This window comes from Lactuca sativa, chromosome 7 (genome assembly GCF_002870075.4).
Source record: "Lactuca sativa cultivar Salinas chromosome 7, Lsat_Salinas_v11, whole genome shotgun sequence".
In the NCBI taxonomy this organism is placed as follows: domain Eukaryota; kingdom Viridiplantae; phylum Streptophyta; class Magnoliopsida; order Asterales; family Asteraceae; genus Lactuca; species Lactuca sativa.
In genome coordinates, this window is record NC_056629.2 from 99260307 (window position 1) to 99273056 (window position 12750).

The following is a 12750-nucleotide window of genomic DNA, read 5'->3' on the forward strand; positions in this document are numbered from 1 at the left end:
AAAAAACTTGATGCCAATCCGAATTCAAACGAAAGAGATATGCATATTTTAAACTTTTTACATAAATCGGTTCTCGCCCTTAAAACTGGTTCTGGTTCTTAAACCAGGTTTACCAGACCCAAAGGACCCGAAACCCGGATAAAGCCATTATTTAAACCAGGAACCTAGAACTGTTCTACATATTATGGTTTTAATAGTTCTGGTACGGTTTTCCGGTTTAAATCTCATCCCTACTAGTTAGTTGTGTTTGATCCTAATTGTTAGCGAATATTAGTCCTTTTATTGAGATCATTCATGGGAAAATACTTAATTTCACTAATGTGTTGTTGTGTTTACTTAACGAGGTTAATTTATTGCTTCTTTGCAAGCATAGTTAGAGATGGAAAAAGGACGTAAAAATAATGGGAAGCCCAATCCCAATGCCTATTGCCGAATCATCATTCTAATCCCTGTCCTCATCAGTATCCCTATTGCAGAATATAAATGAATGCTCGTCTACACCCCTAACGGGGAATCAAAGATTTCTGTTTTCCATTTTAATATGAAAACTTGTACTTAAAGAAAACTCCAAATTTCAATTTTACTAACATAAGTTTAAATGTTTTACAAAGCATAAAAATATCATAGATTGCATAAAAACTATGAACAAATTTTCTACCAAAATTAAAAACACACATGGAAAATCAAGTCAAAAAATATATCGTGGTGATATATTTGTTAACAATATATACACTAAGGAGTAAAAACTATACGCTAGGTTAAATTAGATAAACAAAGAAAAAAGTATGATTTCAACCAAGTAATTAATAATGATTTTGGTTATTTGGAGAAAATTTCAGTTATAATAAATGTTGATAGATTTGCAGGTTTAATCCAACCTTCGAAAAGTAGTTTGTGTCCATGTGATTTCAAAAAACTATAGAGTTGGTCTCTTATTAATACAAAAGACTAATATACCCTTGCTAATATATTTTTCCTTTTTTCTTTTTTATATTTATGTATTTTTAATTAAAAGTGTAACGACTCAAAAATAACAACAAATTTAAACTTTTAAAACAACCCATAGTCATTAAATGTTTACAAAATCCTTGTTTCCAAATTGTTTATCCATATCAAAGTATCCCAAAATCATAAAAAAGAGGGTGTGTACGGTTACGCCTTTGCCTCCCGCAATCATGAGAAGTACCTGAAACAACAACTAAAAACTATTAACCAAAGCTTAGTGAGTTCCCCCAAAATACTATCACACAAACAACTATAATAAACAAACAAGTATGTTGGGTCCAATCAGTCATCGGATTGGAATACGCACGGGCCTACAACCATCGGGCTGGATTACTGCCTCCTGGCCTAATTAGTCATCGGATTGAAATACCAATACACAGTAGGTCCACTCAGTCATCAGACTAGAATACCAATATACAGCAGGCCCACTCACTCATCAGATAGGAATACCCTTGGGTCCACTCAGTTATCAAACTAGATTACCCCCAGTCTATTGATTCATGCACAAAGCAGTAAAGTCTTAATCCAACACAATATGCCGACATATAACAAATAACAAAGATAATCAATAGACATGTAATCATGTAATCAGAAATCATAGGTAGTCCTACAGATCTACCGGTCTACACATACCAACAAATAGCATATAATCATACAATTCTATCTCATACTCAACATATCAATGTATAGCAGGATATTAATCCAATTGGTTGGCCTTGGTGCCTTCGACCCGTAGGTATAGTGAGGAAATCTCACCTTACAGTCTAAACAATAGGTGTCGAGGCCCCGACTCTGAATCTCAAGCCTGTCCCTCGCCTATCCATCCAAAGGACCAATTCTCAAACACCATTAAAAATACCCAAAATACCCCTTGCTGAAACTTAGTCAAATCAATGTCAAAATGGTCAAAATCAACAAGTCAATTGAGTCAACCCAACCGAGTTGACTCAGAGTGTGTTCACGAGGCGTACTCGAGCATTGATGAACATCAGGTAGGTTAACCACGTACGCGCTGCGCACTCAAGTTACGTAGGGCATACACCCAGTCTTCCCAAAAACCCATTAAGAGCTTAATGCGTTAAGCTTTCACATCCAAATTCTAGATCTAAGGCTAAAATACCATAGAGAGTCATAAAGTTTCTAAATTTATGACTTTTACGTGTCCATTAAGTGGCCGATACCTCAAAGTACAACATATTAATGCATTAAGACCTTCTAAAGAATGCATGAAGCAAATCTAACCTTCCAAACCACATTTTTATGACTCAATACGCTCCCTAAGGTCTGAAAGGACGACTTATTGGCTGAAGAACGTGCCATATTCAAGAATCACCATTTTGGGACCAAAAAGTGTCTTAAAGAAAAGAGTCTAGATCTACAAAATGGAGTGATAAAGTTGCAAGCTTTATACCTCTTAGAGTTTGCAAACAAAGAGCAAAATTACAAATCCAAAAAGATTCCCAAACTTGAAGCTCTCCACACCACTTTCCTGCTCTTCAAGCACACTTCTAATCACTCCAAAGGCTCCAAAAATGCTCTCTTTCTCTTAGGGTTTGCTTGGGGGGGTCGATTTCATAGAAGGATGTTGAATAAGAATGAGACGTGAGGCTATAATGAGGTTTAAATATGAGCTAAAGCCGAAAAATTAGGTTTTGCATGATCCTCACATATGCCATGCGTACGAGGTATACGCCCAACGTACTAAGGTTCGTCCTAGTACGCTAGCCTACACATGTATGCTTAACGTACTCCCCAAAGTCCAAAAATACCAAAATGCCACTATCACTACAACAAAAACGCGATTTTGCTAGGGAAGGTCGCTATGGAGCATATTTTCGTTGTTAATCTCCAATGGATTGTGCTATAGTGTGTCGTTCCATAGCAATGTTGCTACCACATTGTCTACGGATTTTATTTTTGGTAGCTAGAATGAGACTTGCTGGGGAAAATGCTCCCAACTGCAAATCCATTGGTATTATGCTACCGATAGTTCTATGGAACAAAAATTCGTAGCAATTTTCCAACGACATTTGTTACCAAATCACTTTCCATTGTAATGCTACTATGGAATTCATTATCGTGGTTACTATATAACATAGTTTGTGACGGAAACCAATTCCATAGTTTAATTGCTATGGAAGTACCATTCGTAGGTATTTGCTAGGGATTTCTGCTATGGAATATGATTTCATTTGCTTGTTTTGCTATGGAACAAAAAGCGTAGCTAATTTGTGACGGCGTTTGTTGGGATGTTGTATGCTTAATTAATCTTCTTATCTATGGATGAATTATTATTATGATCACTGGAATTTGTAAGATAAGGTTTGAATGAAATGTTTTTAAATTGGTAATATGCGTCATAAACTAATGGCTAAAAAATATAAAAATGAATTATAAAGTAGATATTGTTGGCAAGCGGACTCGAACTTAAGCTTATGCTAGAAAAGGGCGCGGTTAAGCCATTTATGCTAATGAAGTTGTGTATAATTTCTTGAAAACATAGTATATAATGAATAATTGACAACGAATTCATTACAAACTTATTTTTAATTACATTAACCGGGCATGTTAAAGTATATAATCTATGTAGATTATTTTCCTGAATAAAAAATCATTACAAACTAATTTTTAATTACATTAACTATACTTCATCACAAATCTTCAAAATTTTCTAATTTGAATGGTTGAATAACTTTTATAATTGGATAAAGGCTTCGAGTATTAGTAGAATGGTTTAATTGAGATCTAAACTTGCAGAACACATATTCAAACATAGTGTGTATCGATTAGGGAACCTTCGACAACTCTTGATTTCAATGTGTTGGATGGATACTAGGTCATGTTATTGCGTTGATATTATTTAATACCAGGTTAAAACTCATGTAGTATACGGGTAATTATAAATTTAAATAACATTCATAATAAATATAGATATAGATCTACTTAAAATATAAATTCTATATATACAGGATTTTCCTTAATAACGACTTGATTAAACATTTTTTTTTATTTTCATAGCAAAAATGACGCCTTCACTTTAGAGATTGCAAATAGACCAAAGTGCCCTTGAAATCTATCCAACTAGGTCACAATGAACTTTTGGTTAGTAAAATGAAAAAGAAAAAAAATAATATACATATCAAAACTAACATATATATTAACATTTAATAAAGTTAAATGTATGTATTCCCATTACACCAAAATAAACATACAATATGCATCACTAATTGTGTGAATCAAACAACAATCATATATATAACTACTCCGAACTGATGTCAATCATCCTAGCAAACTTAACAAAACATTCATCCTACAAAAAAAATTCACAATTCAACAACCAACTGTATTGATACATAAAAGTTGTTCCATAATTGCTCACGGAAGGATGCTTTGCATAACTTCTATGTAACCCATGGAATTTTATCTGCTTTGGTCTCCTTACCAATTGGTTTTGAACCTTGTTACAGGTATGCCTTAGATTCCAACTTCTTCTAGTATTAACGTAGGCATTCTCTAACATGATCAGAGCTTCTTTCTTCTGTTCAATGCCTTCGGCCATCAACATCATTCCCAGAACGAAGATCGCATCGAACTGCCCCTGATCAGCTGCATCTTGAAGCAACTGTTTCCCTGCTATTTCTTCCCCTATCGTAAAATACTTTGCCTGACATACAATAAGTAATCATACAATTTTAAAAATATAAATATAGAAAACTAATTGAATTCGCAATTATCTGATTGCTTAAGAAAAGGGTATCATTCCATCCTTGAAGAGTACGTGTGGGTTGTTCAACTTTTTGCATTTGCTTATCACTTCATACTATTGAATACTTAATGAACGAAATCTTAATCGATTTGTGTCTACGATTTTATATATTACGTCTGATGTTACAGAATCCCTAAAGAGTTCGCAACTTCTATATCACAAATCAACAAATTTAATCTATTAAACACTAAATTAAATATGTGGATAAGTATAATATAAGTAAGGCACATCATACTTACACTAACTGACACTTAAAAGCATCGATTTGTGAATTTCCTCTAACCATAGTTACTATTTTTTTGATCAAGTGACACGACAAAGCCGTAATTCTTGTTCCTTGTTGTCTTGTTTACATTCTTTCTGATGAATAACTCGCTGCCATTATGTTGAACTACGTCGAGTATAATTCAAATTATATAACAACAACGATTTTAGCGTTTATTGATCAATGTGCCGGAATTTTGATTGTTGGGAATGGAATGTAGATGATCAATCGCGGATAAACTGAAACGACGGGATAAGTCTGACTACAAATTATGGCACTAAGTGTTTAGACTAAGAATTGATATAATTTCCCTTTAACGTACAAAGGTTACTACGTAACTGGTTAGGGTATTTTTGTCAATACCTATAGGAATTTTTGTAAATAATTTGACATTTTAAATTTAAAAAAAGGAAGTCAAATAAAATTATTGATTAAATTTAGAGAGACGAATTTTAATAAAATTATTGACATAACTAGGATTCAAACCTGCGACTTCGGGTAAGAAGTAAGACGCGTTTGCGAGCTAAACTAAATTAACTTTTGCTTCTTCTAATTGAAAAACCAAAATATTATGTTCATTAATACTATAACGCACATGTCATCCATGGACACCATATTTTGACCAATCACCCATATGTCATCCATGCACACCATAAGCCACTACCATGGTGACCAATGACCCATATGTCATCCATGTACACCATAAGTCACTACCAGGTTGACCAATGACCCATATGTCATCCATGGACACCATAACCCACTTACATGTTGACCAATGACCCATATGTCATCCATGGACACCATAAGCCACTAACATGTTGAGCAATAGCCCATAGGTCATCCATATACACCATAAGCCACTACCATGTTGACCAATGACCCATATGTCATCCATGGACACCATAATCAACTACCATGTTGTCACACCCCAAAACCAAGAACGGCGGAAACGTTCTGGGGCGGAGGACGTCATGTATAGTATCACAACACAGTAAATGTAAATAAGCAAACAACATCATCCATTGCATTAAATATATAATTTCAATACAAGCGTGTTTTGTACAGTCATAGACACCAAAATAATGTAAAACAAAATAATATGAGATGAGTCTTGAATGCACTCCATCTTCTCAAAAGCTGGCCTCGGTACCTGTCTACTGATGACCTGAGAATACAAGTTATTTCAAAAGAGTTTATCAACATTAAGCTGGTGAGTTCATAAGTATTTTAGTGTCAATGTTTGTTGTCAAAACGTTTGAACCTGTCGCAAGTATAAGTTGAAAAATGTATGTAAGTGTTTGAAAGTGTTTGTAAAAGTTTGAATCTCTCAGAAAAACCCATATTTTCTATTAAAGTAACCTTCTACCAAGGCTTAGATGTTTTGTATACTCGTTCGTTGTAAAAGTATGTGATTTCCCAAGTGTAATTATCATTTAATAAAATATAGTATGTACATTAATGCTTAAGTGAGGTTATCACTAAAATATGTAATGATCATTGTAGTACTGTAGTTTTGTATAATAAGAACTACTGCTGTACTAATTACTACCTTAAACCGGATTTATATTAAGGTATAATGTGATAAATTGCACCATGCTATCGACTGGTAACAACGACATAATGAATGGTCGTAATAAAGAAATGACGTTTGGCACCCGCAGACCTGCAAGTCCGGCTGTATATGTAATGTTTCTCGTTCTAGTATAGTTGTATATGTTCATGTTTCTAGTATAGCTGTATATGCTCATGTTTCTAGTATAGTTGTATATGTACTTGTTTCTAGTATAGCTGCATATGTACTTGTTTCTAGTATAGCTGTATATGTACTTGTTTCTAGTATAGCTGTATATGTACTTGTTTCTAGTATAGCTGTATATGTTCCTGTGTTACCCCGATGGTAACTAACTATTGATGTACTGATAAGTATGAATATGGAAGTACTTTTATGTCTATATATGTATATATGATATATAAGTAATATGGAAACGACCTCCGAATGGTCACCCGAAATCCCACCAGACCACATCCAAATCGAGAAAAAGGAAATAGGGCGGATGACCTTCCTAAGCCCTTTAAATATTATTTATATATCTATACATATGTGGGCATGCAATTGATAATATAAAGGCATAAATAAGTTTTGAAAAGACATTTGAAAGATAAATATAATTTCAAGAGAAGATCAGCTTGATGTCAATCTATAATACAATTTGAAGGCATAAGTTGATAAAATGATTTCAGTATAAGAAACATTTGTTTGAAATTACAGTATGTAAATAAGTTTGGATAGTAAAAGAGTTTGTAAAACATTTCAAAGTAAAGCAGTTTGATAAACAGTTTGAACAGTGGTAAAAATCGTTGTTTTCCTAGTTATTAATCACATGTGATTAAATGCAATCACATGTGATTGAAGCAATAACTATAAGTATTAGACTTGTATTCCCCCCATAAAGTATTTAAAACATTTAAAATCATTTCAAAGGTTGATTCAAGGGGTATGAACTCACCTGTGGTGAGCTGTACGAATCGCAATGTCGGATACCGTGCTAGGTGGCAAACGGAGACTTGTTTACACGCACGAGCCTAGTTATCATATAATAAGCATATATATAACTAATTAGACAAATAATAACTTAATAAATAAGTTAAAACACTTAGGAACATGTAAACACTTTTTATAAGTGTTTAAGGTCCGAATGGTTGTATCTATGTTGCTACGGGACAAGGCAAAAGGGTTTGAAACATCAAATGGCCTTGCATAAGAGTTCACCACCCAACAAACCCCACCCTTTGGAGTTTACGGCCATAAACTCATGGGTTTATGGACGTGAACTCCTCACATGGTGGTTTTGGGTGTTTTAAAGTGTTATCTTGATCCTAGAACACTCCTAGCTTTGTTGGAATAACACATGAAGTAGTTTAAGGCGCTAGAATGCTCCATAGGGGAGTTTACGGCCTATAGTCCATATACCCTAAAGTTTACGGCCGTAAACTCCTATGGGGTGATGGCTTTTAATTCATTTGAGGCACTTGCACATCAAGGATAGCTTCCATGATTTTATCTAAGGCTAAAGGGGACAAGAGGCACACATTTGTGCCTTCACTTGGAGTTTATGGCCCAAGAGGTGTTCCTTGGCCGTAAACTCCCTTTAAGGGATGTTCTTGATGTCTTTTTCTCCCCATTCAAGTCCTAGGTGTTCAATGGTAATTTTCTTAAAGCCTTAGGGGTGTTTGTGGTGCATTTAGCCCTTGGAAAAGGGGTTTACGGCCCAAGAGAGGTTCTTGGCCGTAAACTCCTATAAACTTATGATTTTGAAGTGTTTTGATGTCTAAAATAGGTACAAGCATTTGAGGGTTTAAGTCCTTAAGCATTAGGAGTAGTTTATGGCACTAAATGCCCTTGAAAAGGGGTTTACGGCCCAAGAAAGGTCCTTGGCCATAAAATCCTCTTACTTGTTGATTTTGGATGCTTTCTAGTCTATAAAGATCATACACAAGGTCCTTAATAAGTTGTCTATCAAGGGAATGGGTCTAGGAAGCCTTAAAGCTCCATTTTGGAGTTTACTCCCCAAGAACGTTCTTGGGCGGTAAACTCCCGGATCTTGTAATCTAAACATGTAGTTGATGTTATAAAGCATCTAACAAGTATTGAAACACATTTAGTAAAGTAGACTCACAATCTGGGATGAAAACCCGAAGATCCATCAAAGAGAATATGGATTTTCTCTATTTGGAATTGTGAATAATGAATTAATTTAATTCAGAAAACTATTTATAGTCCTGGAATATTTTGGCAGAAAATATTTTTATTCCTGATATGGGACTGTAACATGATGAAACTTGAAATGCTCAAATTTCACAAAACCAGGAGCATCCACTCTCCTGATATCTCCTTAAACATTAACCCTAATGTATACAAACTGGTTCAGAAAAGTATGAAAATCACTGAAACTGGACTAGCTTCTATCGAATAGATAATGTTCGTACAAATGGAAATTTCGGGTTGTCACATCATCCCCCTGTTAGAGGGAATTTCGTCCTGAAATTAGAATTTAAGCAAATAAGAGTTACAAATAACTAAGCGAAAAGATGAGGATATTTCAACTTCATCTGATCTTCGCGTTCCTAAGTGAATTCCGGTCCTCGCTTGGCGTTCCAGCGAACCTTCACGATAGGGATACTGCTTTGTTTCGTCTGCTTGACCTCACGGTCCATGATCTCTATAGGTTCTTCCACGAAGTTGAGGCTCTCGTTGATCTCGATCTCGTCGAGTGGGATTACGAGAGTCTCGTCGGACAGACACTTTTTCAAGTTAGATACGTGGAATGTAGAATGTACGTTACGAAGTGTGTCGGGTAGGTCGAGTTTGTAAGCTACGGGGCCGACTCTGGCAAGAATTTCGAAAGGCCCTATGTACCTCGGATTAAGCTTCCCACGCTTGCCGAAGCGTATTAAGCCTTTCCAGGGTGAGACTTTGAGAAGGACTCGGTCTCCCACCTGAAATTCCAAAGGTTTTCTTCGTTTATCGGCGTAGCTCTTCTGTCGGTCTCTAGAGGCTTTCAATCGTTCACGGATCTGAACGATTTTCTTTGTCGTTTCCCGAATGATTTCCGGACCGGTGAGAGTACTGTCGGAAGCTTGCCCTCTTGCTAATTGGGTATCACCCACTTCAGCCCAGCACAGAGGGGATTTGCACTTACGGCCGTAGAGAGCTTCAAATGGAGCAGCCTTGATGCTCATGTGATAACTGTTATTATAGGAAAATTCGACAAGGGGTAAATGAGTATCCCATGCCATCCCAAAATCAATCACATAGGCTCGCAACATATCTTCCAGTGTTTGGATGGTCCTCTCACTCTGTCCGTCGGTCTGTGGATGGTAGGTTGTGCTCATGTCCAGCCTTGTTCCTAGGGAACGTTGTAGTGATTGCCAAAATCTTGAGGTGAACCTACTATCTCTATCGGAGATAATGGACATAGGTACACCATGCAACCGTACAATTTCCCTAATGTATGTTCTCGTAAGTTTCTCCATCTTGTCGGTTTCTTTGATAGGCAGGAAGTGTGCAGACTTGGTCAATCTATCAACGATGACCCATATGGTGTCAAGTCCACCCGTCGTCTTGGGCAACTTGGTTATGAAATCCATAGTGATCCGCTCCCACTTCCACTCTGGAATCTCTGGTTGTTGCAGTAAACCAGAGGGCTTCTGGTACTCGACCTTAACCTTTGCGCAAGTAAGGCATTTACTTACGAAGGTAGCAATCTCTGCTTTCATATTAGGCCACCAATATAGCTTTTTAAGATCCAGATACATCTTATCTGAACCTGGGTGGACAGAATACCGAGTGTTGTGCGCCTCGGTCATGACCAAGTCTCGGAAACCACCGTGTTTCGGTGTCCAGATCCGGTTCATGAAATATAAAGTTCCGTCACCCTTGGCTTCTAAATTCTTGTCCATTCCTCTAAGGGATTCACTCGACACATTTTCAGGTTTCATGGCCTCAAGTTGAGCCGCCTGAATTTGCTTAGTCAGGTGTGAATGGATGGTTATTGATAATGACTTGACTTTGCGACCAGAATATTCCTTCCGACTTAGGGCGTCTGCTACTACGTTGGCTTTACCCGGATGAGAACGAATATCGCATTCGTAATCACTGAGTAGCTCGACCCACTGTCGTTGTCTCATGTTGAGCTCCTTCTGATCGAAAATATGTTGTAAACTCTTGTGGTCGGTAAAGATAGTGCTCTTCGTTCCATACAGGTAATGCCTCCAGATCTTCAGAGCAAACACTACTGCTCCTAGTTCAAGATCGTGAGTCGTGTAGTTAACCTCGTGTGTCTTCAACTATCTCGAGGCGTAGGCGATGACCTTACCTCGCTGCATCATAACACATCCGAGTCCTTGATTTGATGCGTCGCAATAGACTACGAAGTCTTCTATTCCTTCAGGAAGGGATAGTATTGGTGCGGTGCACAAGGCTCGTTTGAGCGTTTGGAACGCTCTTTCTTGTTTCTCTTCCCAGTCAAAGGCCAAGCCTTTCTGGGCCAGGGTTGTAAGAGGCTTCGCAATTCGGGAGAAGTTCTGAATGAACCTGCGGTAGTAGCCAGCGAGACCTAGAAATTGACGAATTTCTGTAGGCGTTTTTGGCGCTGACCAGTTCTCAATGGCTTTTATTTTGGATGGGTCCACGTGGATTCCTTCTTCGCTTACCACGTGTCCTATGAATTCGACTCTTCGGATCCAAAATTCACATTTTGAGAACTTCGCATAAAGTTTCTCTTTTCGTAATGTCTCTAGAACTTGTCGCAGATGATCACCATGCTCTTTCTTACTTCGGGAGTAGATCAGGATGTCGTCAATGAAAACGATGATGAACTGATCTAAGTAAGGTCGGCATACTCTATTCATCAGATCCATGAAGACTGCGGCCGCATTGGTCAATCCGAATGGCATCACCACGAACTCGTAGTGTCCGTAACGAGTTCGGAAGGCTGTCTTTGGCACATCCTCCTCTAGCACTCGTAACTGGTGATATCCGGATCTCAGATCAATCTTAGAAAAATAGTTCGCCCCTTGCAGTTGGTCGAATAGATCATCTATGCGTGGCAGAGGGTAACGATTTTTGATCGTCAATTTGTTGAGTTCTCTGTAGTCAATACACATACGGAATGATCCGTCTTTCTTCTTAACGAACAAGAACGGTGCTCCCTAAGGTGAGAAACTTGGTCTTATAAAGCCCTTGCTGAGCAGTTCGTTAAGTTGACCAGAGAGTTCCTGCATCTCGGCTGGTGCTAAACGGTAGGGCGACTTGGCTACTGGGGTAGCTCCTGGGACTAAGTCGATTCTGAACTCGACTTGTCGTTGCGGAGGTAACCCGGGTAGTTCTTCTGGGAAAATGTCGGGGAAGTCGCTTACTACTGGGATGTTCTTTAGTTCTTTCGTTTCTAGGTTCGTGTCGACGACGTGAGCAAGAAATGCGTGGTATTCTTTGCGCATATATTTTTGTGCTTGAATACTAGATATAATGCGAAGACTCGCACCAGGTTTGTCGCCGTAGACTGTAAGGGTTTCGTTAGACTGGAGGTTCAGACGGCTGCTTTCTCGTAGCACATGATGTCGGCGCGATGAAGACTTAACCAATCCATGCCGATAATAACGTCAAAACTTTTTATTGAGACCGGTATAAGGTCGATTGGGAATGAATGGTTATCTAAGGTTAGGAGACAACCTAAGTATATGCTATTAGTACTTTCAGTTTTCCCATTGGCCATTTCTACTATGAATTGTTCAATAAGTGCGTGTGGTTGTTGCTTAAGCATGCGAGCAAATTTGTGGTTTATGAAGCTTCGCTCCGCTCCACTATCGAATAGAATGCATGTATAGGAGTTATCAAGGAGGAACGTACCAGTCACCACTGTCGGGTCAGCAACTGCTTCCCCGTGGCCTATAGCTAGTACTCTCCCTGCTCCCCCAGCATTCCTCGCCTTGGGGCAGTCCCTTTTAAAGTGGCCTGTTTCGCCACATCCATAGCAAGTTGGGCTCGCGCCTAAGCCAGGAACTTGGGAGATCGGTTGTGCCGGGAACTTACAGAATCGGACGGTGTGTCCTTTTCTGTTGCAGTTAGAACACTGCATTTCACGGCAGGCGCCGTTGTGGTGGTAGTTGCATTTGTTGCACTTGGGCAAACTTCCAACATACCGACTCGCCGGAG